General features: G+C 36.1%; 1 long non-coding RNA gene across 1 annotated transcript; it reads left to right on the forward strand.

Annotated features, from left to right (window-relative positions):
* The first annotated feature begins 6,345 nt into the window (after positions 1 to 6,345).
* LOC133821061 (uncharacterized) lies at positions 6,346 to 12,780 on the forward strand. Its single transcript, XR_009887291.1, has 3 exons — positions 6,346 to 6,623; positions 7,283 to 7,366; positions 12,467 to 12,780. It is a non-coding gene; the product is annotated as an uncharacterized LOC133821061 (long non-coding RNA).
* The last annotated feature ends 14,081 nt before the right edge of the window (positions 12,781 to 26,861 follow it).

Below are 26,861 nucleotides of genomic sequence, written 5' to 3' on the forward strand. Positions count from 1 at the left end.
GCTACAAAACACAAAGGAATAGACTTAATATCTCTAGATGCAAACGCCCTAAATGACCCACTACAGGATATAAAAAAAAAAGAGGAGGGGCGTGCATATGATCAAACTAACTACAAGCTCAGGCTAAGGTACCCCATCCCAAGTACTGCTAGTTTGAACTCGACAAAAAGAAAAAATATATATATATATATATAAAAGGGAGAAGGAAAGAAAATATACCTCAAGCGAATGAGAGGGCGAAGTTGGAGTCCAAAGAAAGTCCGGGAGCGAAAAGCACCACGGGGGCGAAAATGGACGTCTGCAAAAGTAAGCAAAAAGGATGTGTTAGTCACCAAATAGACACACCATAAAACTAAAAAAAAAAATGAATGAAATGAAATGAAACTATGGAAAAAATGGGGTTGTGGAGGATTGAACCTCTTACCTCTTGAAAAAGGAAGAGTTCTCCAAACCACTAAGCCAAGGAAGAAAAGTGAAAATATTAGGCCACGCATGAAGGCCTATTTATAAGAATCAAGGTGAATAGTCTACAAGAGCACCTGAAGGTCCTCTTCTAGACTGGGGGGCAAGTGTGGACGCCCAAATTCCACCAAGGCAAAATATGAGAGTCACGAGGGGTCCTCGGCCCCCGTGCGCGCAGCATCCCCTGGCCTCGCTCGGCCCCTGCGCATGGAGCCCCATGGCCTCGCTCGGCCCCTGCGCACGGAGCCTCCTAGCCTCGCTTGGCCCCCGCGCATGGAGCCCCATGGCCTCGCTCGGCCCCCGCGCGCGCAGCACCCCCTGGCCTCGCTCGGCCCCCGCGCACGGAGCCTCCTGGCCGCGCTCGGCCCCCGCGCATGGAGCCCCATGGCCTCGCTCGGCCCCCGCGCGCGCAGCACCCCTGGCTTCGCTCGGCTGCTAAACCCATGCCACCATCTCGCATTAGCCGCCTCGCGTCTAAGGGCCTCGCCATAGGCCGAGGTGACCAAGTGGCCTTGCCCAAGCATGGCCTTGTTTGGCCTCACGAGGGGATAGGGGCCTCCTGAACAACTAGGGAGCCGCGCCATCAAGGGAGCCACAAACAGGGCGTCTCGTCATGCTTCCTTAGACGTCAGACATGGGGCACATACCTATCGCCAAGATTTGTGAGTGACCTTGGGAGGCTTCAGGCATCTCGCGCCAAGGTCCCAAGATCTCCGCCTCACACCGAGGGTCCCATTCCTTACACCTTGAGACCCCTATGCTTAGGAGGTCCCGTACGGGTCGAATGGGGACATATTTGTACGACCTAGTATTGAGTACGGATACCAGTACCAGTAAGGTTGTTGGGGGAAGAGCCATGGTCCGTACGTCTACGACCATAGGACAGAGCCGACACCACGACCTCCTGTGCCACTACGCCTGCCACCACTCATCAGAAATGGGTACAAACAAGTAGTGGAGATATCGTACTGACACTTGCTCCTGTACGGGATGTACGATCACCACCTCTGGAGCCACTCACCTAATACAGTATGTATGTACCCCTTGGTCCCCTGGACCACTATGTACCTAAGGCCATTAGAGCCAACTATAAAAGGGATTCTAAGACCACCAGGAAGGGGGTTGGAAATTTTACTGTAGCAGAGGTATAAGTGTGAATGAAAGACTGAATTCTCCATTGTTGCTATATCATTGTTCTTGAGTTCTTGTTCAAGTTTTCGCAGCTTTCCAATTAACGATTTTGATTTGATAATTTTTCCAACTTAACTTCGTTAACGAGTTCTCACCGTCAACAATATTCTATTACATAGCGATTAAAATAACTAATATTTGCAAAATATTATACTTTATACTTTTTTTTTTTTGTAAATATGCTTACTGTTTTTAAAACGTTGTAGTTTTATACCTAATTTTTTTTAATGTAATACCTTTAGATCTATTTCTTTTATTTTATTTTGATAAATAATAAGAAACTGAATGAAAAATATATAATTTTAAGTCATTTTTAAATCTTAAATTATTTTCGGTTTTTATTCTTTCTCAAAATAATAAAAAAATTAATTTAAGATTCTAAAATTAATAAAAATAATAATTAGGAACCTATATTTTTAAAAAAAAATGAAGGAGAATATAAGTTTTTAATTATATTTTAATATTAAATAATTTTTTATTAAATTTAAATGATTTTTTTATTAAAATAATTATTTTGAGAAAAAGTAAGAAAGTGAAAATAATATAAAATTTAAATAATAATTAAAAACTTATATTTTTCATTCACTTTTTTATTATTTCTTAAAATAATAAAAAATTAAGTATAAAAGTACAATATTTTGAAAATATTAAGTATATTTATCACAAAAAAGTATAAAAACACAATATTTTGTAAACGTTCAGTATTTCAGTTATTATTTACTCCATATATAACAAACAAAACTGACTTTTATTTAATTAATTAAGAAATGGGTAAACTTTGAGAATATGGTAAAATAAATTGCCATGTTAATTTGTTTCCAAATATGTCATGGTATATCTTGCTCATTCTCCATATTAGCAATAGGATCTTTATTATTTATTAAAATATTATGATAAATAATAATACAGTGATAAGATTATTCAGGAAAAATATAAGTAAATTTTATCTACATACCTAAAATATGCATGTGATCAATCTAGTCATGAATACAACACTAAGAAAAGCTACGTGATGTTAAACTATTTATAAATGAGATCTCAACTCACATCTATCAATTTATAAATTATATATTTGGATATTGATCCCTTACATCCAATTCCATTAGTTGCAGTGTTCCCAGCTTTATTCCCCATTTCTTTTCCCATTACAACAACTACTAATTATTATATATATATATATATATATATATATATATAATATCCATTTCCTTTAGTTGCAGTGTTCACAGCCCGATTAATATTTTTGCCCATATTGATCATCAATAAATATATATTATGCTCATGTTAAGAAAAAAAAGGCTTTATTTCCCTTAATGCCAATTAATAAGAAAGTATAAACAAATGAGCCTTCTCATATATATTTTTATAGCTGAAAAGAATAAGCGCACCAATATGGGTGTTTTTAGAGTGGTATTCCCAATATAATTAATTCTTACTAATTAATTAATTCTTTGCTGAGTGGTTTACCCAGTGGAGAGGCAGTGATTCCAAAGAATATATTAGATGGTGGGATATTTATTTGGAGAACGGTTTTCATAGTCATGGCGGGTGAATAATATGATTAATATATATATTAGAGATTAGGAGAAATATTTTAAAAAAGAACAATGTGTTTTTCCCACACCTTTGGCCAATTAAAAAAAATGACACAATGGCAAGGACCCACTCTTACGATAGGAAGACTCCTTATTAATGTGTTTTAGGCCTGGCTCTAGGGTTGAATTGAAATCTTATAATTTTTCTTTCTTTTCTATCACTTGATGATTTTTATAAGTTAATTTGTCCCACTTTATTTTTTTTGGTCTTACTCCCTATCTCTAATACTATTATATAATGACATTTTTTTCACCTTAATTAAAGGTGCTGAAGTCCTGTACGTATATAGGGTCTAAAATGTTCAAAGAACAAATACATTTCTCATAAAATGATGACCAATAATGACTAATCAAGTTGTTTAGAATATAGAATGACAAGAGAAGGCATTATATCAATGGAGAAAACTATTCTAAAATCCCACAAACAGAAGCAGTATCAGAGAACCGCCTTTAATTGATAGGTGGTTCAATCTAACTAGACGAACCCAAATTGAGAGGGTAAGACACCACTTAATCATCTGAGCATAGGAAAATATCATATCAAAATATGACAAAAACCTTCAAAAGAGAAAGGTGATACCCACCATTATTAGACAAACCAAATCCACCAAGACCACCCAAAACGACATCAAATCTCAACATACCCGGCCGCTGAGGAAATAATCTTACCAAGTATTGTTTTGGGCAATAAAGAAAAAGTAAATTTTAGAAAATTAATAATCATATTAATGGAAAATGGGAGAGAAATGACAAGATATTTATTACTTATAATGTTTTTTTAGGTGATACACTTTTTTGTTTCATAAAAATATAGAGTATATATCCCCATGCAATGAAGAATATATGTATTGGTCTCTCCAACTATCACTAAAATTACCATAATAAGTTGGGAGTTGATTAGATCCAGCATTACCATTTTAAAGAATGTCATGGAATGAAGGGTTATTTTCACACACATATATATATATATAGTTATAGTTTGCTGCTCAAAGAATAATCTATGATCATCACAGTATTGCCAAGTTTTAAATCCAATGCCCAGTAAGAAAAAAAGGAACTGGTTATATGTCTTTATATACAGACACATATTCGCAAAACCAAAAAAAAAATCTTAGAAAGATAATTTATATTTAAATACGTTGAAATATCATACACCCAATTATATAAAGAGTGCATGTCTGCAAATTAACATATATATAGTGATGATATTAGGAGAATTATGATTACTATTTTTGAAAAATAGAATTTTCCTATATATATAAGATTAATTTATTTATCATGGTAATAAGATGATCATGGTACTATGTTTTAATTTATTTTTAAATTTTTTTTACTAAGTGGAATGGTTCCTGACTGTTATATATTTTTTGTCTGAAGCATAAGACCATAGAGAAGACATGTACAATAACTATTATCAATTAATTGGTAGTTCTATTGACATATAAGTCACATAACAATATTCCCATGCCTGCACACCTTTTGAATATACCTGTTCTACAAAAATTTGTAACCATAAAAATTAAAATTATACATGGAACTATCATAACAAACATATATAAAACAACGTACAATTGCACTTAAATACATTTCCCTTTCTTGTTCTGAAAAATGGAATTCATAGATATACTTTTTTAACATACAATATATTAAAAAGCAACTAACATGTGGTTGCCTGAGATATTTGAGCAAAGAGACTTGCGATAATAAAAGATACATAGTTATACAAACTTTGATCTGTGCAATCTTACCTATGCGAAAACATTTTGGTTAAGAAGTGATTCACTAATAATGTTGCTTGTAGCATTAGCAATATTATTGTTATCTTCGAGCAAACCCCGACGCGCATCGTTCCAACATTGGTATCTGCAGTTTGGTTTTTGGCAAAAAGAAGCTGTGCTACCACAGAATCCATGTCTACTACAGCACCTTCCTGTATCACATGGATTGTTCCCAACATTAGGTCCACATTTGTGATCTGGTCTTTCTACGCTTGCAGGTGGAGGTGGCGGGCTTGGTGGAGGCGGGCTCGGACGTGGCGGGCTCAGTGGAGGAGGGCTCGGAGGTGGCGGACTCGGTGGAGGCGGGCTAGGTGGAGGTGGGCTCGGTGGAGGTGGGCTCTGAGGACAATGTCGGTCGTTTCATTGGCTTTGGCAACCAATAGCACAATATGTAGATGAGCTACCACAAAAGCCCCAAAAGCTACAACAAAGATTATGTGGACATAAGGCAACACCAACAATATTTCCACATCGAGGATAATGTGCAGACACCACTACAAAATTGTACTTAGACAATGTACATTTGACGACGTTTTTAGTATAACTGTTTTCTCGTGTTAAAAATAGACACGTGACGACATATTCTCTAGAACTGTCGTGCCATGTAAACCAAAACTTACATGAAACAACAGTTCTTGGGAGGCCGTCGTCCCGTCTTTACTTTTATCACAATAAGACAATTCTACTTAGACCATCATCTCTTGTATGAGGTTTTATTATTATTATTTTTCAAAAGGGGTCTTAATATTAAATATACTCAATATTATTGGATCATGTGTATCTTCTAATATAATAAAAAAATTGTCTAGACATATCAATAAAAAAAATATTAAGTAATAGCTTGTACATTTGTCATTAATTACATATTTTATAATTATGATTTTTAAATTAATAAAATTTTATGATATAAATGTGAAATAATATAAAATATTATTAAAATGGACTTTAATTAATAATGCTTGATTATCATGATTTTTTAATTTAAAAAAACTAATAATAATAGTTTATATTTTTAGAAGAATTAATAATACTTTTCAAAAAAAATTATAACAAATTTTAAAAATGTCTTAAAAAAGTTATTTAAATAATTCAAAATTTTAATATTAATTAGTTGTTAAATTTTTATATATAATATCATACTTTTAATAAATTATATTATATTAATAATACTTTAAATTAATTCAAATATTAAGATATGTTAATAATGTATGATTTTTTATATTTTTAAACTTAAAATTATTTATATAAAGAAGAAATTAATCCTTAAAAATAATTTTTTTAAATATAACACATAGGTGGTAGGGACTACCGTGTTAGGTTAAGAAAATTTAGCACTTCTTCTCCAGAGTTTTCCACAGTGCTGCGATCCCACTGCAGTCAAGTCGAACGACTTCTTCCCTTCGAGCGACGACGGCTCTTCCCTAACACGCGGTGAACGACAACGACGTATACGACATCTAGCAGATCTCTGGCCTCAAGCCTGTCTTTCTCTATGCGTCGTCCCGCAGATCTTCGACCTCAAGCCCTTCCCGCCGACCTCACATGCTTCCAACTGATTTCTCTCATAGATATGCAAACATACCTCGAAAATTGTAAGGTAATACATCAATATTTGAAAATTAAAAACTTTCTTGCTGATGTGAGTCATTATTTCATATAATCTTTAAAAATTGTAAGGTAATACATCAAGATTTGAAATTTTCTAGGATATAAATCTTGAAATGTCATAATGAATAATTGTATTCTCAATATTCAAAGGAGCTTCTAAATATAATGGTTTTCTTTTAATAAATTTTTCCTTGTGTAATTCCATCTATGTTTTTTCTCTACTCTTGGACATAATTACGATTGCAAGGGAATTAGGAAATTCATAGAGGGTTTCAATCCTCAACAAAGGTAACCTATTGCTTCCTTTTCTTTTCACTTGGAATTGGGTGCCTAGTTTTGAACTGTTCACAAGCTGCTTTAGAAATATATTAATTCATGCTTCTATGTTTTGCAATTGAAATTATTATAGAGGCAAAAATGTAGCAATCATTCATTATTTACCACATGAAGAAACTTGTGCCAAATGGGATCCAAATATTATCTATCTATTTTATGCAGGGGCACAAGTTTGTCAATTTTCTTAAATACTCTAGTATGTATATACTTGGCACAGTGAATTAGTTTTTGTATACTTTTAGTCTAGAAAGTCATTTAAATATAAAGCCTTCTTTTGCCTTTAATTTAATAACGTGGATTGCATTTATGAAGTATTTGGATGGAGTACATGATATAACAAGGATGATGGTGCATTTTGGAAAACCATTAACGCATGTAAAAGCATGCTATACTGTTGTAAGTATAATTTCCTTGTCATTCTATTATGTAGGTTCTCAATGGTGATATAGCAAGTAGGTGCTAACTAGGATTATTTGCTTGCCATTTATCATTCAGAAGATAGCTTTACTTCAATTGATTCATGAAATATTTTTTATTTCTCAAGTATGATTTTCTTATTAATTAGTACCCTATTTAATTAGTTTCAGACCACATGCTTGGAATGTGTCACTACAAGTTTCCATGACTGTAACAGTTGGTTTGTGCTCACTAGCATTATTTTATCTTAATTTGATATTTTGGGTCATTTTTCAATTTTAGTGTTGATTGTGTGAAATGTATATACACTACAAAAAAAAGGTTCAATACCGAGAACATTATACCGACAACATGTCCTCGGTATAGACATTTCATATGCGCGGGACATTTTCGCGGTTCTGAATAGGTTTAGTTGCTATACCGAGGACCTATACCGAGAACATGTTCTCGGTATAGGGTTTATAAATATCACACTCAGCCGCGAAGCCCCTTCTCCTTCCTCTCTGGTTTCTCTGGGTTTTCTCCGAAACCTCCGCCTCCCTCCGCCGATTATAGTCGTTTTCCTCCATAAAAGCTCGGTTTTAAGCCCCAAAATTGCCAAGGGTGAAGGAATTTCTGTGTATTTGTTGAAGGTATGGTTTATTTATTCATTTTATATATATATATTTATGAAATTGTATAATGATATTTTCTAATTTTTGTTTGAAGGTTGGGTATTCGGTTTTTGTTGGACTATAGGGATTGCTAGCAAGATATTGAAGGCATTGGTAAGTTTTTTTTAATTTTTCTGTATTTTTTTAATTTTTTTTTCAATTTTTGAATAATTTATGTTTTTTATATAAATAATATAATATTAATTTTAATAAAAATCTGAAATAATTATATTAGATAGAATGTATTTATTTTTAGGTTTTCAAAATAAGTATTAGTAAAAATGATATTAGGAATTAGAAAATTGTTAAATGATTAATTAGTATTTTTTTTAAATAAATTCTATGTTGTGTTTGGTGAATTTTATGTGTATTAAACATATTAGTAAACATATTAAATATTTGAGTGTTAATTTGAAAATTTTGGTGGAAATGTTAGTATGTTGTTGTTGTCAATTTTAATTTTTTTGCTTATGTTAGTAGTAAAAATTCAGATTTTATGAATATTGATGATTAATTTGTTGTTGTTAATTTTTAGTAGAATTTTAATATTTTGGTTAGAAAATTGAATAATTAATAAAATTTAGACTAATAATTATAAATTATATAGTCATTTAAAATGAATTTGTAATGCTCTCTGCATGATCTGGGTCTGGATATTTTTTATGTGTTATTTGCAGGATTTTAAATTTTGGGATAGATGAAAATATAGTCGTTATGCTGCCGAATTTTTTATAGAATTGTAAAATTTAGAGATATTGTGAATATTAGTAGAAGTACTCAATAAAATTTCTAATTTAATAAATAGTGAATTGATAAGTAAAATCATTTATTTTAAAATTAAGATTAAAAAAATTAACATTAACATTATGCAACTAAATTTTAATAAAAATAAACATTAATTAAATAATTTAAGTAATAATTAAATCCTAAAGTAGTTAAATAAATTTTAAACAAATCTTAGAATTTTTTTTTAAATTAATCAAACTATTCAATAAAGCATAAGTAAAATATGTAATTTAATAAATACTAAATTAATATGTAAAAAAATAATATGTGTTAGTTCTGATTAAATAAAATTAACAAATATATTATTAGAAAACCATTATTAAAATTAAAATTAAAAAAATTAAATTTAATATTTGTTAGTTTTAATCATTATTAAAATTAAAATTAAAAAAATATGTTTTTAATATTATTTGTTAGTTGTTTTTAATTTTTCTGTATTTTTTTTAATATTTTTTTTCAATTTTTGAATAATTTATGTTTTTTATATAAATAATATATTTTAAAATTAAGAATAAAAAAAATTAACATTAACATTATGCAACTAAATTTTAATAAAAATAAAAATTAATCCTAAAGTAGTTAAATAAATTTTAAACAAATTTTAGAAATTTTGTTTAAATTAATCAAACTATTCAATAAAGCATAAGTAAAATATGTAATTTAATAAATACTAAATTAATATGTCAAATTTAAATAAGTTTAATAATATTTACACTGAAATATATTATAGTTAGATATCATAAAACAACATAATTAACTTCAAAAAGCATAAGACATTAAAAAAACATATTTAATTATATTTGCTTTTTTCTTTGGTAATAAGAAATTATTACCAAAGATATAATAGTATTATTATCACATAGTGATAATATTATATTTTTTTAGTGTTCATCACAAGAAGCCTTAGACCCGTTTAGAGAGGGTGAGTCATTGAAGACTCTTACATTTGCCTCTCTCTGAATTAGGACACACACAAATTGATTGTAAGTTTGATGATTAGTGTTCCGTGCAGTGCTACATTCATACAATGTCGATCGACAAGAGTTGGATTAATTTGACAGATCGATTATCCGATGAGTATGAGGCTGGTGTGATGGATTTTCTCCAGAGAGCCCGGCAGTGCGTTGACTCAAGGGGATTGGTGAAATGTCCGTGTAGGAGGTGTGTCAACGTTGAATTTCAGACGATTGATGTATTAGAAAATCATCTTTTTGTAAATGGTTTTCTACGGAAATATACCAATTGGCATTGGCATGGAGAGGATGAAATAATACCAATGAGAGCTCGGATAGATCAAAATGATGAAGATGAGATGATGGATGTTCTCACTGATCTTATGCAAAATGACAATGACGAACAAGCGGAGAATGAGCGCGGTCAAGAGATACCTACAACTGACTACAGGAGTGGGCAACATTATAACGATTTGTTTGCTGAGATCGAGGCTCCATTATTCCCCGGGTGTCAAAATTACACTTCATTGAATTTCCTAGTGAAGTTAATGCATTTCAAAGTGTTGGGAAAAATTCCCAACAAAATATTTGATGGAATGCTGGAGTTGTGTACATGATGCATTTCCAGCCCCAAATAAGCTTCCAAAATCGCACTATGCAGCGAAAAGGTTGTTGCGGAAACTTGGATTGGGCTACGAGTCAATCCATGTCTGCAAGCATGATTGCGCACTGTTTTGGAAAGAACATGCTGGAAAAAGCAAATGTCCTGTTTGTGGAGAGGATCGATGGGTGGACAAGAACACCAAGGGAAAGAAAGTGCCTCATAAAGTGATGCGTTATTTTCCTTTAACCCCTAGGTTAATGCGAAAATATGCATCGAGGCACATTGCTCAACATATGAGATGGCATCACGAGCAACACAGCAGACACAGGCAACTGATACTGAGAGTTCCACACCAGTTTCGAGTGCGCCTGAAGATGAAGACATATCTTTGGTACAAAATGTCTTCGGAAAACGACAGGGCCACCAGAAAGGATATGGACGTATCCTTAACATAAGGGACCGAACTCCATTTGATTTTCGTCCTTCACAAACTAGAGATGAAGAGTTGTCTGAGATGAGAGAGCGTCTTCGACAGTTAGAGGAGCATGTCCGGACTCATTGTATCACCCCGGGATCTCAATCTGCCCCACCACCACCACCCGATGATCCTGATGTTGGAGCACCGACTCAGTAGGACTTATGTATGAATTTTATTACAATTGACTATTACATTATCATGTTTAAGACAAGTCTTTATTTTAATTCAACGAATACACTCTTATGTTTTTTTTTATATCTTTAATATAAGTGTTTTAATTTTATTCTATTTTCTTATATTTAATTCAAAATAAATAAATAAATAAGGGAATAACAAATATAAAAAAAAATTGGGGACAAGTCTATACCGAGGACATTGTCCACGGTATATACCACCAAGATGTCGGTATATACCAGTACGATGAGAAATTGAGGTTTGTTGTACCGAGGACATTTGTCACTTTCTACCGAGGACATTATCCTCGGTAAAACGTATACCGAGAACATTTTGAATGTCGTCGGTAGACGTTTTGTTTTACCGACGCGGCTGTACCGACAACTTTATACCGACGACATTGTCTCGGTATAAGATATACCGAGGACATTGCGGCTTATACCGAGGACATTTGTTCTCGGTATAGGCCCTGATTTTTGTAGTGATAGGCATGACAATTGTGGAGTGAGAGCAAGGGAGTAGAAATGTATATAGGCATGGAAATTGTGTGAAATTGTGTGATTGTATAAGAAGAAATCTGTTGACCATTATAATTTATAATTTATAATTATGTTGTAGTGAACTCAGATGAGTGCTTGATGACAAGAATACAAGAAATGTCACTGGATTACCATTTCATAGCCGAGTAAGAAATGTGTTCCTCCACTTATGCCTATTTTGGATTTAATGGCCAGCTTAACCAAAAACTCTTTATTTTTTTTATTTATATATTTTAGAAATATTATGTTTTCAAAAACTAAGAAAAATAATACTTTATTTACAATACAATAAATGTCGCTGTTTATGTTATCAGATAATAAAAAATCAGAGTTTAAACTAGTGGAATTAGATTGAAAGATTTGTGAAGAGTTACTTTCTTGATTATGATGTTATGAGTTACACATTGTATATTTTATCAGTACTGGCTTGCTACAAACTACTCAGGTAGCAATAATAAAAATTACAGTATAACAGATAAAGTGAAATGGGTTTAGTATTTAATGATCGATCTTGGTTGGTGTATATAGTATTGGTAGTTGCAATTCAATTCTATGAGTTAACTTCTTTCTTTGGATCCAAAATAGATTAGTGCTTATGGTCATTTGTCCCTAAGTACTGCAACTTTTTTATACTTTTTAAGAAAAGAAAAACAAATTAAACTAAAATGTTTATCTTTGCCACTTAGCCATTTATAGTGACTTTGTTCTCAAGGACTTTTACAAAAAATTATATTTTCAGTTGTAATTTATGCATACAAAAAATCAATGATTGTTGTCTCTATTCTCATTTAGATGATGAAATTTTGGGACTTTAATTAAGTCTTTGATTATCTATATTTGGGTATGTATCTACTTTTCAGTTCCATTCTTATGAAAACATTTCTATTGACAGATGCACTTTTACTACAACTATACCGGGAACAGAATGAATTAATGTCATCATAGAAGCTGCTAAAGAACGATTTGGTGATTCTCAAAGAAAATAAGCAACAAGTTCTACGAGTTTGGTGAAGAGTAAGTGAAGAACATTGATAATTATGTAACTATTTTTTTTTTCTTGAACAGGTGGACTTATTGTTAGCAAGCACAAATAATGCAATATTAATGATACAGTCAGACCTGTACTGCAAATTAGCTTGTTGTAACTTGTTGTAACTGGTTGCATTTCTTTTCAGGGACTTTGTTTTAAGTTTGTAGTCAAAATACTTTGTTTTTTTTATGTATAATAATAAGTTTCACGTTTTTAGAAATTTGTTGTAAACTTAAATTCAAATGTAATATAATTTGTGTATTTCATTTGTGTTTGGTTTGATTTGTGGGTTAGAATATATTGAATTGTGTTGATTTTCTCTATCTATTGATTTTGTTTAGAGGACTTTGTTTTAAGTTTGTAGTCAAAATACTTTGTTTTTTTTTATGTATAATAATAAGTTTCACGTTTTTAGAAATATGTTGTAAAGTTAAATTCAAATGTAATATAATTTATGTATTTCATTTGTCTTTGGTTTGATTTATGGGTTAGAATATATTGAATTTTGTTAATTTTGTCTATCTACGATTTTGTTTGGATTATGGGGTTCAAAAGAGTGAAATAAGTTTTTTTCTTCAATTTTTTTTTATATGAGACGACGGTTCAATAAATATTGTTGTCTCATGTATTGCAGGGGACAATTCTTGTGTAGGAATTGTTGTCGCATGTATTGTAGGAGATGACGCTTGTATAGGAACTGTCGTCTCACATTTTGCATGGACAACGCTTGAATAGGAACTGTTGTCATATGCATAGCAAGGTACAACGCTTGCACAGGGACCGTTGTCATATCCATAGCATGGTACAATGTTTTTATTTGAACCGTCGTTTCATGTCTTACATGACATGACATTGCATGGGACGACAGTATCAGAACCGACGTAAGAGAATCTTTACGACAGTTTAAAACTGTCATCTCATGCCAATTTTGTAGTAGTGAGAGATGATACCTGTCAAAACAGAAAAAGAAGAGAGTAAAATGAATACGAGAATGCTTATCTTCATGTATTACAAGTTTTGGATGAAGATATATTTGAGACAACTAAAACTAATGGCTACTTATAGTGTAGCGGGTCGTGGGTACTTTTTGTTATTTTGCAAAAAAATATAAAATATGATGTATTATTAATAAATTAATTATACTCTTCATATTATTGTGCCTCATTAGCTGTTTCTTGTTCATAGCAAACCAAATAACGGGTTTTTGTTTTTTTATTTTATTTTAAATATCATATAATTTTGAAAGATGCACTCCATACACCTCATATTCTTTGTGTTTTTTCTTAGACTATATTTTTAATTAAAATGCTAAAGATCATTATATATGAAGACTTCAATTATTATACAAAAACAATAGAGGATGACACCTAAACTTGACACCTCATTTAATATTTCCATTACAAAAAATTGTTTCCTCTCCTTTACTGTACTACAAAAAGGTTTTTCTTTGCGGTTACTGTGATTTTTGGGAGTCATGAGAGTCGTAGAGGTTACGACTACAAAGAAAAATAATAAAAAAAAACCGCAGATAAAATGAGTCTTTTTCTCGCGGTTATGTTAACTAAATCGTGGAGAAAGAATATATTTATCTGCGGTTTTGTTAACATAACCGCAGAAAAATATATTATTTCTCCACGGTTTAGTTAACAAAACCGTAAAGAAAGACGATCATTCTCCATGGTTTTGTTAACTAAACCGCAGAGAAATTTATTTATTTTTTAATTTTTGGATATGCTTCTATATATTTTCAATTCCAATTATATTACCCAATTTTACTAATTATGATATACCTAAATTTTATATAATAATATAAAATACCTAATTTGATAAATTATTATCTATTTAAAAGATAACATATTATTATATACATTCACATACAATACAAGTATTTTGTATATACATAATAAGAACATATAAATATCATTTAACATGTAAGTCAAGTTAGCAAGTTACACATGAAAAATTAGACTTCATATATAAATGACATTAATCTTGCTAACCAATCGTATTGATTTTTGTCAAACCACTACAAAATTGAAAAGTTAATATAAATTAGATGATTAAATACTATATGTAACACCCCAAGTTGCTAATAAGGTTTATGACCTTGATTAGCGTGCCCGGAGGGTAATAAGTGAATTAACATGATAATATATGAATTTAAATGAGTATGTGATTAGAATGCATGTTTAGGTGGTATAAATATGCATGTGGACCCCGTTTGCATGATAGGGGTAAATTGGTAATTTTAGCCCGCTGAGGGCATAAATGTGATAATTGTGTTATGTGATTTGTACCACGTGAGTGTGGTGATATTATTGAGGTGCATGTGCCGAGACGGTCCTAGGGAGCTAGTTAACTTAAAAGTTACAACGGGATTTTATACCCGGCTCGGGAGGAGCCTCGGGTGCTTTGGGGAATTTTGTAAGTTGAATTGAGAATTAGTGGTTAATGGTTATTTGTGATTGAGTAACCTGGGTAATCATTAGTAATTGCCGAGGGTAACAAGTTTAGATGGAAAAATTGTAGAATTGTAATATAGGTGAAAGGACAAGAGTGCCCTTGAGGTTTAGTTAGGAGAGAATTTCTAGGGAAGGGTAGAATGGTCAATTGGGCTAAGGATAGAAAAGTTTGAGCTGAAGGGAAGGATGGTTCACGTATAACACTTAGTCACATATTGGTTTATGCTGAAAATTGGAAGAAAAAGCTAGAAAGAAAGGGAAGCAAGAAGGAGGGCTGGAACTTGAAACCTAGGAGGAAATTGAAAGGAGTGTGAGGCAACCAAAACTAGATTCAAGCTAGGATTGTTTAAAGGTAAGAATTGTGCTCTGTTTTTGGTAAATTTAAGTCTGAATTTCCAAAGATTGAGTGTGGGAATTTAAAGGAGATATGGCTAGTTTTACTTGGAAATTCAGTTAGGTTAATCAAGAGGAAAGAGGTTGGAGGCTGGAATTGAGAAGAGTTCAAGCCAAATTCTTGATTGAGGTAAGAGTTCTAACATGTTTAAATTTTCGTATCTGATGTGGTTTAAGATTTTAGAGGCATGATTTATAGTTTTCAAGCTCTAGTTTAAGTCTTTGAAGTCATGGTTTAAGTTTTAGGAATTTGAAACTCAAGATTGGATTTTGAGTGTGGTTGTGTAATTGAGTTTTTTTTTTTTTATGTTTATAGGTTGTTAAAGGGTTCAATTGGGGTTTTAAATTGATTTTGGGGCTTAGGTACTTGTTTGGGTTGAATTGGAGTTGTTTTGGCTCGGGAAAAATGCAGGAGAAAACCCATAAATCTGGGTTCGCGTAGAGGCGCCGCGGCCCTGTTCTTTGGTGTCGCAGCGCAGGCTTGCATCAGGATCAGGGGAGGCTTCTGGGCGCCGCAGCCCTTGATGGGAGTGCCGCGGCCCTAGGAGATTTTTGACAGCCAATTATTGTATTTTTAGGGCTTTTGCCCGGAGACTCGGGGGATGGTTCCAATACATTGTTCTAGGGAATTAGAGGTCCCGAGAGTACGGGATTGGTCCCGAGAAGTGGTTTTGGGATTGGTTAGTATTAAAAGTGTTTTATATGTGTTGTGACCTTGGTGCATCGGAAAGCTCGGGATACAGGTAAAAAAACTGTAGCACTCATAGAGTAGGACATGGGCCCATAGTATTGTTGCGGGGCGTGGCCCTAAGTTGTATTATTGCTAGGATGTAGCCTTAAATGAATTATTATATGTTTAATTGTTGTTTGCGAATGCTATATGTGGTTATAGCAGAATGAATGACAAAGGAGCCGGGAACGGCGAAGGGCCGAGAACGACAAAGATCGAGAACGGCAGTGGGGCCAGGAATACCACTTAGCCCGCGGGGTGCTTGTGGTTAGGGTGAGACCCCAATGGATACATGGGATATCCTTACGGTGTAGACCGAGATCCCAGGCTTTGGTATCGCTTCTGGGACGGCATGGCCGTATATGTGTTTAAATCTTATGGGTTATCGTATTAACTATGAGTTATCTGCTACAGGGATTGTATGATATGCATATGTTATGTGCTGTATGAGTTTTCTTGCTGGGCTTCGGCTCACGGGTGCTCTGTGTTGCAGGTAAGGGCAAAGAGAAAGTCAACCAGCCATGAGTACGGAGAGCGTGTGGGCGGCGCGTACATGTTTTGCCTGCCCGACTACTTTGGTTGGGGGCATTTTGAGAAATGGCTGTACTAAACTGTGTTTTTGATAATTGGTCATCTGTAAATCTATTTTGAATTGTAAATATTTTACAAACCTCGTTTTGGGAGCCCAAATGTTAAACCCTTGGAACTTTTAGTGCAACGGAGTACTTTTAAAGATTGTAGCCTTGTCTTTTTGTTTAATCACACTTTTGTTCTAAAAACCTCGCTTAGCAAGTTAATTGCACATTTTAAACTCACTTAGTAACAGCTCTAAGGAAGCAGGGCGTTACAACTTGGTATCAGAGCGAGCCAAGGTTTATTGGTTCTGGAGATTGACCGAACATGTACGTTCGCTGCCATTGAAAAGCTCGACTCATGGTTGATTGGTATGGTTGATTAATATACTTGAATATGTGCTTGAATGCCTTGTTTGCCTGCTTAGTTCATAAAGAGCATGATGAGTGAGATAACATATGCATGATTTCAGGGCAAGGCCCGTTGTGTGTTAAATGTTATTTGTATTTTATTTGGATTGTTGATTTTGGTTGGTTGTTGGGAATGGGATGTGGAATTGGATTTTGTTATCATGCCTGATGAGCGGTGTCACTGATTGCAGGCATATAGTTGTAATGCCTCGGCAATCATCTAAACTCTGCGGCAGCAAAGCCGAGGATGACAATCAGAGTCAGGACCCTCCACCTGCCCCACAGAACTGGCAACAGATATTAGCCGAAATGGAGGCTAGACTGCAGAGAACAGAGGAAGAACTTCATCAGATAAGGCAACAGGCCCCTCCACAGGTCACAGGGTTATCGATCCAGCAGAATGTGGCGCCAATGCCGGTTTAGCCTGTGGTTGAGAACAGGTGGGAACCTTTGTATGAAAGATTCAGGAAGCAACAACCTCCTACCTTTGAGGGTGGGTCAGACCCACTGCAGGCTGAGCAGTGGATGAACATGATTTCGTTGATCTTAGACTTTATGAGGGTCGAAGGAAGTGAAAGGGTAGTTTGTGCTAGCTACATGCTTAGGGAGGATGCCCGCATCTGGTGGGATGTAGTGAGTCAGCGGAGGGATGTTGCAATCATGACATGGGAAGAATTTAAGAGTATCTTTAACGAGAAATACTACAACATAGCAGTTCGAGCTGCGTAGGTTGATGAGTTTATCAACCTGTCTCAGAACAGGTTGTCAGTTACTGAGTATGCCCTGAGATTCGACAGACTGGCGAAGTTTGCGCCAGACTTAGTGCCGACGGATGCGGCCAGAAGAGATAGATTTATACGAGGATTGAATGTGATGACCGCCCATGATTTGAATATTACGTTGATTCCAGAGACTACTACTTATGCTCAAGCGGTGGATAAGGCCCTTACTGTATAGAGGGTTGAGGATCAGTTATGGAAGGACAGCGCTGTTAGGCGCGATGCCAGGAGGACGGTGCCTCCTTTTGTTGGGTCTAGTCGAGGCAGTGGCCCCAGTGACCAGAAAAGAAGGGTTCCAGATTCATTTACTCCTCCTAGTTATGATTGGAGGGTGCGGGGTTCTGTTGGTGGCCGTCAGGGCAGTGGTGACAACTGAAGGAGTTTTCCAGTGTGTCCTCGGTGCAGACGACGACATCAGGGTGAGTGCCGGATTAAGGCATGTTTTATCTGTGGGAGTGCCAACCATTTGAAGAAAGACTTCCACAAGCTAAGAAAGAGGAGTCAAAGCAGGGAGACAGTCTCGCTCCTGCCAGAGTATTCGCTTTGACTCAGACTGAGGCGGAGGCGAGTCCCTCAGTTGTGACAGGTCAGATCTCTAGCGTGGGTTCTTTGTATACTTCATTGATTGATTCAGGGGCTACACACTCATTTGTATCTGCTAGGGTGATAGATCATCTTTGTAGACCTGGTATTGTGTATGCTAGGGGTTTTCAGACTTTATTTCCAATAGGTGAACTGGTGGTCTCTAGGAGATGGGTTAGAGCATTACCAGTACAGATAGATGGTATGGAGTTGTTTATTGATCTGGTTGAATTAGATATGGATGATTTCGATATGTTATTAGGGATGGATTGGTTAACAAGGTATGGAGCAACGATTGATTGCAAGCGACGAATGGTGACTTTTGGACCAGAAGGCGAGGTACCTTTTGTGTTTATGGGGAGGGTGAATGGACCGCGGGTGCCTATGATCACAGCACTGAAGGCTAGAGACCTGTCGCAAGAAGGTTGCATAGGATTCCTAGCGAGTGCTGTAGATACCTCTAAGGTGGTGACAGTGGGACCGAATGAAACTAAAATGGTATGTGAGTTTCCAGACTTATTTCCAGCGGACTTGCCGGGGTTGCCGCCACAGCGTGAGATTGAGTTCGTCATAAAGTTGGCACCGGGGGTGGAGCCAGTTTCCAGGGCACCCTATAGAATGGCTCCGGCAGAGTTAAAAGAATTGAAGATCCAGTTATAGGAGTTATTGGATTTGGGGTTCATCAGACCAAGTTTCTCGCCATGGGGTGCTTCAGTGCTATTTGTTAAGAAGAAGGATGGATCGCTTAGGATGTGCATTGACTACAGGGAGTTGAATAAGCTGACCATTAAGAATAAGTATCCACTGCCTAGGATTGATGATTTATTTGATCAGCTACAAGGGAGTACGGTGTTTTCAAAGATCGATCTTCGGTCAGGCTATCATCAGTTGAGAATTAAAGAGGAGGACATACCGAAGACAGCTTTTCGGACAAGGTACGGGCACTATGAATTTCTGGTTATGTCTTTTGGATTAACTAACGCCCCAGCAACTTTCATGGATATGATGAAAAGAGTTTTCAAGGACTATCTGGATAAGTTTGTGATTGTATTTATCGATGATATACTAGTATACTCCTAGTCAGAGACAGAGCATGAGCATCATCTGCGCCTGGTGTTACAGCGATTGAGGGAGCACAAGTTATATGCTAAGTTTAGCAAATGCGAGTTCTGGTTACCGCAAGTTCCATTTCTTGGCCATATCGTTAGTAAGGAGGGGATACTGGTTGACCCAAGTAAGATAGAGGCAGTTAGGGATTGGCCTAGACCGAGCAGTGTTCCTAAGGTCAGAAGTTTTCTTGGGTTGGCAGGATATTACCGACGATTTGTAGAGGGGTTTTCCAGAATTTCTACCCCATTGACAAAGTTGACTAGAAATAAGACCAAATATATGTGGACAGATCTGTGTGAGAATAGCTTTAAGGAATTGAAGCAGCGATTGATTACTGCACAAGTGTTGAGCCTACCGACAGACAATGAAAAGTTTGTGGTTTATTGTGAGGCTTCTAGACAGGGTTTGGGATGTGTGCTGATGCAAGCTGGGAAGGTAATAGCTTATGCATCAAGGCAGTTAAAGGAGTACGAGCAGAGATATCCCACGCATGATCTGGAGTTAGCTGCGGTAGTATTCGCACTTAAGGTTTGGAGGCATTATCTGTATAGTGAAAAATGCGAGATATATACTGACCACAAGAGTTTAAAGTATTTCTTTACTTAGAAAGACTTGAATATGCGCCAAAGACGGTGGCTAGAATTGGTAAAGGATTACGATTGTGACATCTTGTATCATCCTGGAAAAGCTAATGTAGTGGCTGATGCATTGAGCCGGAAGGGCCCAGGTCAGTTGTATTGTTCGAGGCAGGTGTTAGACAGACTAGCCGAGGAGATGACCAGAGCAGGTATAGAGTTAGTGGTTGGTAGGTTAGCCAACATAACTCTTCAGTCAACGCTCCTAGAGAGGATTAAGGAAGCACAGGGAAGGGATCTCCAGCTAGTTGAACGTAGAGAGAATTCCCTAGCTGGAACGATTAAGGACTTCTCTACTTTAGAGATGGGTTTACTAAAGTATAAGGGATGGATTTGCGTTCCGGTTGATCCAGATATTCGGCGAGAGATTCTGGATGAGTCTCATACCACTCCTTACTCTTTACACCCAGGTACTACGAAGATGTACCAAGATTTAAAAATTTTGTACTGGTGGTCAGGCATGAAGAGGGATGTGGTAGACTATGTGGCAAGGTGCCTAACCTGTCAGCAGATCAAGGCTGAACATCAGAGGCTAGCAGGGTTATTGCAGCCTCTAGGGATTCCCGAGTGGAAATGGGAGGATATTACCATGGACTTTGTGGTTGGATTACCAAAGACCGTGGGTCAGCATGACTCTGTGTGGGTGATTGTGGACAGGTATACTAAGTCCGCCCACTTTTTACCTATGAGAACAACTTATACTGTGGAGCAGTACGCTGAGCTTTATGTGAAGGAAATTGTTCGACTTCATGGGGCTCCGAGGTTGATAGTATCCGACAGAGACCCCACCTTCACCTCCAAGTTTTGGGAGAGACTTCAGAAGGCAATGGGCACACAGCTACGGTTCAGTATCGCTTATCATTCTCAGACAGATGGACAGTCTGAGAGGACGATTCAGATACTGGAGGACATGTTACGAGCATGTGTGTTAGATTTTGGGGGATCTTTGAGCAAATATCTCCCATTGATTGAGTTCTCGTACAACAATAGTTATCAAGCGACTATTGGAGTGGCTCCGTATGAGATGCTGTATGGGAGGAAGTGCAGGTCACCGATACACTGGGATGAGACAGGTGAGAGAAGATAGTTAGGTCTTGAGATGGTTCAGAGGACCAATGAGGCAATTAAGAAGATTAGAGCTCGTATGCTCGCCTCCCAGAGTTGTCAGAAGAGTTACTCAGATCTGAGACGCAGGAATGTGGAGTTTCAGGTCGGCGATCAAGTGTTCCTCAGGGTTTCACCCCTGAGAGGAGTGAAACGATTCGGTGTTCGGGGCAAGCTAAGTCCCAGGTTTGTTGGCCCCTTCGAGGTTCTGGAACAAGTTGGAGAGGTGGCTTACAGGTTAGCAATGCCTCCGGCTCTATCAGGGGTTCATAACGTGTTTCATGTGTCCATGCTCTGGAAATATGTATCAGATACTACTCATGTGTTGATCTATGAGAATTTGGAGTTGGATCAGGATTTGTCATACGAGGAGAAGCCTGTTCAGATCCTTGATAGGAAGGACAAAGTCTTGCGGAGCAAGACCATCGCCTTGGTTAAACTGTTGTGGAGGAACAGCAAGGTTGAAGAGGTGACGTGGGAGCTTGAGTCTGATATGCGGGAGCGTCATCCTGAGTTATTCAGGTAATTTCGAGGACGAAATTCTTGTAAGGAGGGGATAATGGTAACACCCCAAGTTGCTAATAAGGTTTAGGACCTTGATTAGCGTGCCTGGAGGGTAATAAGTGAATTAACATGATAATATATGAATTTAAATGAGTATGTGATTAGAATGCATGTTTAGGTGGTATAAATATGCATGTGGGCCCCGTTTGCATGATAGGGGTAAATTGGTAATTTTACCCCACTGAGGGCATAAATGTGATAATTGTGTTATGTGATTTGTACCACGTGAGTGTGGTGATATTATTGTGGTGCACGTGCCGAGACGGTCCTAGGGAGCTAGTTAACTTAAAAGTCACAACGGGATTTTATACCTGGCTCGGGAGGAGCCTAGGGGTGCTTTGGGGAATTTTGTAAGTTGAATTGAGAATTAGTGGTTAATGGTTATTGGAGATTGAGTAACCTGGGTAACCATTAGTAACTGCTGAGGGTAATAAGTTTAGATGGAAAAATTGTAGAATTGTAATATAGGTGAAAGGACAAGAATGCCCTTGAGGTTTAGTTAGGAGAGAATTTCTAGGGAAGGGTAGAATGGTCAATTGGGCTAAGGATAGAAAAGTTTGAGCTGAAGGGAAGGATGGTTCACGTATAACACTTAGTCACATATTGGTTTATGCTGAAAATTGGAAGAAAAAGCTAGAAAGAAAGGGAAGCAAGAAGGAGGGCTGGAACTTGAAACCTAGGAGGAAATTCAAAGGAGTGTGAGGCAACCAAAACTAGATTCAAGCTAGGATTGTTTAAAGGTAAGAATTGTGCTCTGTTTTTGGTAAATTTAAGTCTGAATTTCCAGAGATTGAGTGTGGGAATTTAAAGGAGATATGGCTAGTTTTACTTGGAAATTCAGTTAGGTTAATCAAGAGGAAAGTGGTTGGAGGCTGGAATTGAGAAGAGTTCAAGCCAAATTCTTGATTGAGGTAAGAGTTCTAACATGTTTAAATTTTCGTATCTGATGTGGTTTAAGATTTTAGAGGCATGATTTATAGTTTTCAAGCTCTAGTTTAAGTCTTTGAAGTCATGGTTTAAGTTTTAGGAATTTGAAACTCAAGATTGGATTTTGAGTGTGGTTGTGTAATTGAGTTTGTTTTTTTATGTTTACAGGTTGTTAAAGGGTTCAATTAGGGTTTTAAATTGATTTTGGGGCTTAGGTACTTGTTTGGGTTGAATTGGAGTTGTTTTGGCTCGGGAAAAATGCAGGAGAAAACCCAGAAATCTGGGTTCGCGTAGAGGCGCCGTGGCCCTGTTCTTTGGTGCCGCGGCGCAGGCTTGCATCAGGATCAGGGGAGGCTTCTGGGCGCCGCAGCCCTTCATGGGAGTGCCGCAGCCCTAGGCGATCTTTTATAGCCAATTATTGTATTTTTAGGGCTTTTGCTCGAGGACTCGGGGGATGGTTCCAATACATTGTTCTAGGGAATTGGAGGTCCCGAGAGTACGGGATTGTTCCCGGGAAGTGGTTTTGGGATTGGTTAGTATTAAAAGTGTTTTATATGTGTTGTGACTAGGATTTCGGAGAGGCTCGAGAGAGAGGACCGTGCTTGTGACCTTGGTGCATCGGAAAGCTCGGGATACAGGTAAGAAAACTGTAGCACCCGTAGAGCAGGGCACGAGCCCATAGTATTGTTGCGGGGCGTGGCCCTAAGTTATGTTATTTCTAGGATGTAGCCTTAAATGAATTATTATATGTTTAATTGTTGTTTGCGAATGCTATATGTGGTTATAGCAGAATGAACGACAAAGGAGCCAGGAACGGCGAAGGGCCGAGAACGGCAAAGGTCGAGAACGGCAGTGGGGCCGGGAATACCTCTTAGCCCACGGGGTGCTTGTGGTTAGGGTGAGACCCCAATGGACACATGGGATATCCTTACGGTGTAGACCGAGATCCCAGGCTTTGGTAACGTTTCTGGGACGACATGGCTGTATATGTGTTTAAATTGTATGGGTTATCGTATTAACTATGAGTTATCTGCTACAGTGATTGTATGATATGCATATGTTATGTGCTGTATGAGTTTTCTTGCTGGGCTTCGGCTCACGGGTGCTTTGTGTTGCAGGTAAGGGCAAAGAGAAAGTCAACCAGCCATGAGTACGGAGAGCGTGGGGGCGGCGCGTACATGTTTGGCCTGCCCGACTACTTTGGTTGGGGGCATTTTGAGAAATGGCTGTACTAAACTGTGTTTTTGATAATTGGTCATCTGTAAATCTATTTTGAATTGTAAATATTTTACAAACCTCGTTTTGCGATCCCAAATGTTAAACACTTGGTACTTTTAGTGCAACGGAGTACTTTTAAAGATTGTAGCCTTGTCTATTTGTTTAATCACACTTTTGTTCTAAAAACCTCGCTTAGCGAGTTAATTACACATTTTAAACTCACTTAGTAACGGCTCTAAGGAAGTAGGGCGTTACTCTATACCTAATTTTTCTTAAGCAAAAAAGAGTATAAAATATAACATGCTTTCTTCTTGATAACTGTAGAGTCCAAGAACTTTACTTAGCTAGTTAGATAGTAGTAGTAGTAGTAATAGCTAGTAATAGTTGTAGTATGTTTATTACTGTGGATTTTGGTTCAAGCCAGGACTTAGTTGGACACTCGTAGCAACACTTGTAGATTTTTATAAGTTTAACCTATAGTTTAAGAATGTTATTTGTAACACATGGTTTGATTAATATAGTTGATTATGAAGATGATACTTATTATACTATAAGGTTTAGATAGACCCAATAAGATAATGACACTTGCCATGTGCATGTTTATTGAGAAATTAAGTATTTTTGATGAATAGTTGATTAAGAGTAATATTTGAAAATCTCAGAGTCTGCCAGCAGCTTTGAAATGGTTATAGGACTCAGTCAAAGCTGTTTACTCAATTCAAATTAGGCTGAAAAAGTGCAATTACGTGTACAATATTTCAGCGTATGCCGATATATCACAACTCTAGGGGGCGATACATCGCCACTTGGGGAATACGAAAAACACGTAACTTCGCACGAACACTTCGACGAGCCTCAGAAACATAAGCCCAGGTGATATATCGCTTGCCATGGGCGATATATCGGCTCTAGGGCAGGCTTTTCAAACAATTTTGAAACCGAGCTCATTTTATTCCATAACCTCTTGATAAGCTAGTAATCTTTTTGACCGAGTCTTAAGCCTCTTCTGAACGATTATTCAAATGTTTTTCAATTAAAAAGTCATTATTTTTATTCAAGCTAAATGAAGATCTTTTCATTCTTGAACTCTATAAATAGGACCTAGCACCCAGCCATTTCTTTCATTCTTCAAACTGAGTTCAAAGCCTTCAAGAAACTAGGTTTACTTTAGAGTGTTAAACACTTGGGTTGGGGTTATAAGCTTTATCATCTTAAGCTTATTAAACACTTGGGAAGTAAGGTTCATAGTGTGTATTTCAATTTCGAGGTGTAGTTCGGTCATAGTGCATTCAAAGGTATTTCTATCCCTAGTTCATTTATGTTTGTTTCATTAGTTTTTATAGTTTTTCTCTACTCAAATCCTAACTCGCTGTTTTCATTCGTGGTTAGGCATCTAAGTTCTTTGAACTTGAGGTTTCTTGTCGGTAAGTACCTTCTCGGTGGTTTAGTTCATTCCTTTTCATCTCTTTCTTTTAGAATACTCACCTTCTCATTAATGGTTTTTAGGAGTGTTCAAAAATCCTATCCTTGTTCTCACATCCCGGTATTTGGTAAGGAAAATATGATAGTATTATATGCTTATATGATTATGCTATAGTATGTTTTTATATGTTATGATATATGTTTTGGGGCTTATAGTTTCTTAAATAGCAAACCCCAACACTTTTATGTTTTTGGGGCTTATAGTTGCTTAGCTAGCAAACCTCATTATTTTGAGGCTTATAGTTGCTTAGTTAGAAAACCCCAATAGTTACCATGTACATGGGTTAGAATTATGATATATGTTTATAGTATATGTTATATGTTTATGTATATGTTTCGTGCTTGTAGTAGATTTTCCTTGCTGGGCATTAGGCTCATTCCTTTGTTTTATATGTGCAGGAAAATATTTATGGCGGTGGGAACATTCTTGGCGGCATGGGATTGTGTATTGAGGAAGAATGGATTCGGTGGATTGTGCAAACGATTCGAGGACGAAGTTGTTTAAGTCTTTTAATTATGATTTCTATGTATTTCCGCACTTGATTTTGTAACCAATTTATTTATGATTTTAAGTCATGTTTTACTTTATTTTCAAACAATGGGATCCCATATCATGTTCTGAATTTTATGTTAACCTTCGTTTTACTGTTTTTAATAAAGTTATTACTATTTCATATGTATGTTTTCTTAAGATTAGTATCTATGTATAGTAGTTATTAATGGTCCAAAATCTAGAATAAGTTGGATCATTACAATAACTTTTCCCGGATTCAGTGCATTTACAAGATCATAAATGTATCTTAGGGGGTGTTTGTTTTGAGTAGTTGAGTTGCCTTGGAAAGTGTAGATGGGCTTAAGATGGAGGTAATATGAAACTCTTGTGTACAAAAGGGTTCACTTTACCCTTAAAATACATATAGGGCCCACACAAATTATTAACTTTACCCCCTTAAAATTTGAACCAAACATAGGAAGGGATTTAGATTCCCATTCCCACCTTTACTTTACCCCATACCAAACACCCCCTTAGTACATAATAACCTCATTCATGACTTTCAGGCTATTTTGGACAAGAACCTCTCAGCAATTTTGTAAATGTGTCAATGTATTCATTTTTCGAACATTGTGCGTATGCTCTACAAAAATTAAAATTAATAAACTACATATTATACCCTCAACTCTTAACAATGCATACATTAAAATTGAAAAATTTAATTTTCCATAACCTCCTTCATTATTGGTGGGGATTTATGATTTTTTAAAGGGTAAAAAATTATGGTCATCCCCC

The sequence above is a fragment of the Humulus lupulus genome, chromosome 3 (genome assembly GCF_963169125.1).
Source record: "Humulus lupulus chromosome 3, drHumLupu1.1, whole genome shotgun sequence".
Classification (NCBI taxonomy): domain Eukaryota; kingdom Viridiplantae; phylum Streptophyta; class Magnoliopsida; order Rosales; family Cannabaceae; genus Humulus; species Humulus lupulus.